Source organism: Muntiacus reevesi, chromosome 1 (genome assembly GCF_963930625.1).
Source record: "Muntiacus reevesi chromosome 1, mMunRee1.1, whole genome shotgun sequence".
Classification (NCBI taxonomy): domain Eukaryota; kingdom Metazoa; phylum Chordata; class Mammalia; order Artiodactyla; family Cervidae; genus Muntiacus; species Muntiacus reevesi.
Genome location: NC_089249.1, coordinates 185,348,284 through 185,352,279, shown reverse-complemented (window position 1 = coordinate 185,352,279; position 3,996 = coordinate 185,348,284).

Sequence of the window (3,996 nt, the reverse complement as noted above, 5' to 3'; positions counted from 1 at the left end):
GCCGGCCGGAAGTGGCGCGAGGGAGTCTTTTACGGCTGGCCTCGCGCGCAGCTTCCTCCCTCCACTTACGGCCGTCGCCAGGAAACCCCGGAAGTGAGGGCACGGGGCGGGCGGGAAGAAACTGCGCGTGGCTGGGCTCGCGGGAGAGGCTAGCGTTGCGCTCTTGCGGTGGCTCTTCGGCGCATGTGCAGAGTGAGCTCCTGTTGCGCGACGCCGGGCAATGGCTGGAATGGCGCAGACGACCGTTAGCCCCTGGCGGGCTGTCCGCGTTGCAATCCTAGGGCTTGACTGGCCGCGTTCTCTGCGGGAATAGGGAGCCTGGGGGATTCCTGCCCATATCAGGGCCTCTTTTCTCCTCGCGGGGCGACGGTGAGGAAAATACGAGGTGAGGTACGTCCGGGAGGCTCCTGGACGCGGCTCCTGTCACATCCCCCCTGGGCCCTCCCGGAGGTAGAAGCCGAACCGAGAAGCTATGGGCTTCGCAGGGATGGAACTGGCTTGTTGAGGTTCAAGAGATCCTTCAATTCGGTTTCTTCTCCTCGACCCAGCGGTTTGATAAGATTTTAAGGCGAGGGAAACCCCTACCCTCACCTCCGCCAGCCTCCGAGTGCGCCCCTTTGGGGCTCCCCTGGCTTCTGTGCAGTCGTTTAAGCAGCGGTGATCGAGCAAGGGCCCAAGACCTGCGGGTGCTGGGCCCTCTACACCGCGCGTCCGGAGGCCGCGGTGCCATCCTGAAAGATGCAGTTACAGTGCTTCCAAAACTATGATGTTAATGTATGCCAATTGTGGGGAAAGGTAACAAGCAGCAGTATGCGTTAAGAGACATGTAAACTGGGGACTTGCCCGGTAACCTGACGCTCTTGAGATAGCTTTGTTCACATTAATACTTGCTTGATTATACGGTATCTTTTTTTGTGGAAATGGATGTCTCTGTGTTTTAGATACGTTTCTTTTTTGTTGTTTCGTAATTTCTCCCATCTGACGCTTATGATTTGTCTCCTGTACACGAGATATTACCTTAGACTAGAAGCCGGCAAGCTTTCTATAAAGGGCCAGATAGCAAGTATTTTATAGACTCTGATGGCCAAGAGCCAAAAACGAGGCTTTTATGTAGGTGCTTATATAACCAAAGATAAAAACGTCCAGAATACTTGTTGGTGGAATTTAAAACTTAATAATTGAGTACAGTTTTTAAAATATAGGTCTAATGAGAAGAATGCAGTGCTCGTTGAAGATTCAAGCCAGTCTTTGTTGTCCTCAGTTGATTGCAAATGTTCACCTGTAAAGACCATCCTTGGTTCACAGAAAGGCAGGTTGGATGTAACTTGTGGATGAAACAATGTATAAGTCCAACCTAATCTCTGCTCTCATGAGCCCACTGCTAAGATAGGCAGACCCCATAAATAAGTAAACAAATGTATCATGTCAAAGGTGTTACTGAGAAAACCAAAGGGTGTGAAGACTATGATAAGGGAGAAGGGCAGTGTCTACGTTGATACGGTTATCTGAGAGGGCCCCTGGGAGGTGAGGTTTGATTGAGATCCCCACCCCGGAACCAGCTATGTGAACACTCTGGGCAGAGGGACTATCACGGGGATGTTCTGTGTCGTATAATGCTCAGAAATCTGGATAGTGTGATTGCTCTGTATCAGTCAAGATCTGTGTCAAGTAGCTTTAACCCGGGGTTTCTCTAGTGGTCCAGTGGTTAAGAGTCCATCTTGCACTGCAGGGGACGCCGGTTAAATCCCTGATCTGGGAAGCTCCTCCGTGCTGTGGGGCGGCTGCGTCCCTGTGTCGCGACTACTGTGTCCACAGGCACTGGGACCTGTGCTCCACAAGAGAAGCCACCACCAGGAGAAATCTGTGCACAACAGTGAAGACCCAGTGTAGCCAAAAAGAAATTTAACCTGTGATCCACCACGATTGGACTAGAGAGATAGCCCTGTTGCACACGTGTATTTTCGTGAGATGAAAATACACAGCACTTAACCAGATTCTTAACAGGATCTCTGAACCAAACAAATTGTATCCTTTTTTCTTTTGTTGGCTGCACCATGGCATGTGGGATCTTAGTTCCCCTACCAGGGACTGAACCCATGCCCCTGGAGTGGAAGTGCAGTCATAACCACAGGACCACCAGGGAAGTTCCCATGTGGTCAGTCTTTAATGACTGCATAGGACAATGTGGTGTGGATTTACCATACCTTAGTGAAGCCAATCTCCGGAGTCTCTTGGGTTGGTTGTGCTTTTAAACCACTGTTAAAAATTTTAGCGTGTACACAGGTGTTGAGGTCAGAGGGTTTGCACTTTCAATGCTGATGTTGCTCAGCTACTCACCAAAAAGGTTGTATACCCTTGACCACTATATCATACATTCATCTCATAGTGTTTAAAATGCTGTTTGAGACTGAAAATTTAAGCATCACAAAGCCTTCCCCAGGCTTACTTCAGTGGGCCAAATCAGAATCCACTTGTCAGGAGAAAGCAGGAGAGAGACAGTTGCTAGAAGTCGAGGCTGCTGCACAGAGATGATCTTCAAGGACCCAGAAACAGAACTCTTGAAGTAAACAAGTAAAGCGCACACTCCTTGGTGAGATGAACTTGCTGAGGGGAGTCATGTAACAAAAAGGCAAGAATTTAAGACCCATATGCATGCCCATTTTGGTCCTGCAAATGTGCTGGGAGGAATTTATCCTAGATCAGAAGCATGTGCAACATTGTGCAATACAAACTTATCACATTAAAATAGTACTTAAGGTGCAGCAATAGGGCTTGGTTAATTGTAGCACATCCTCTAATACCATATAGAGTAGACACAGAACCAGGGAAATGTTACTAAAACGCAGCTTACAAAATATTATGGGCAATATGCCAGTTTTGAGGAAAGTACATATATCCTTCTTAGAGGCAACTGCTATGTCTAGCTTCATGTGTACCTTTTCAGAGATAAATTGTTCACAAGCACCTTTATATGTATATAAAACAAGTTGTTTTCTCTGTCCCCTTCTTTTTGACCTTTGTATAGTTAATCTTTTGGCTTTAATATTTTTTTTCCAAACTTAAAAAATTATATATAGACTATAAAAGTTGTTATTTAAAAAAGTAGTGGCTGACTGAGGAAATCTAGGCCCATGTAGATCCATGGTTTCAATAAAGCCAAAGCTTTGTGTGGCTATAGCCTCATCTTCTGCAATAACTGAACGCTATGTGGTCAACAAGCTGAAGCCACGGCAGGAGGAATGCCTTGTGGGAACTGAGATCCTTTTGTGTCCTAGACAATGAGCACTCCTTGGGCCTGATTGCCTGTCACCAAACGGACTTCTGGTCACAAAAGAGCTGCCCTGGGGTGACAAAGGAGGATTCCAGTGGCTGGGAGAGGACATCTCTGAAGAGGGGCTCCAGTTCTTGTGTCCGAGCAAGGAGGCCGTCCCTGAAGCTGGCTCTTTGCCCGACTCCCAGACTGTGACACCATGCGTGGCCCTGCAGCAGATAGCTGCAAAGCTGCTTGTGTCACCTGGACATCAGGGCTCCTCCAGGGTCTTCCTGTCGCGGGGGCCCAGGGGAGTGAAAGCAAAGGAGAGATCTTTGAGTGTGTGAGGCAAAGGTGACAAAACAAAGCCGCTCACTATACTGAGGCTGTTTCGCAGGGCAGAGGACCCTGGGCTTGGAGTCTGACACTCGGATTCCAGCCCTGTTCAGTGGGCCAAGCCTGACTTTCTCTGTTGCCATTTCCCTCTGTAAAATGGACTAATATCTGCCTCTTGGGTTCTGATAGTTAAATGAGACATAGGTATTAAAAAATGCGTGAATAAAATATTCTATGAATTGAAAGTGCATGTCAACACATGCCCATGTGCCCCTCAAATAACCCTGCACTTTAGCATTTTCTCCCCCACCTCTAACACAGCACCTGTGTGCTCCTTAGTCACACATCTAGGAATTGAGCTGAGTGCTTAGAGGGCAGGAGGCTTATGTATCTGTTTCCTGCTTTTGGCA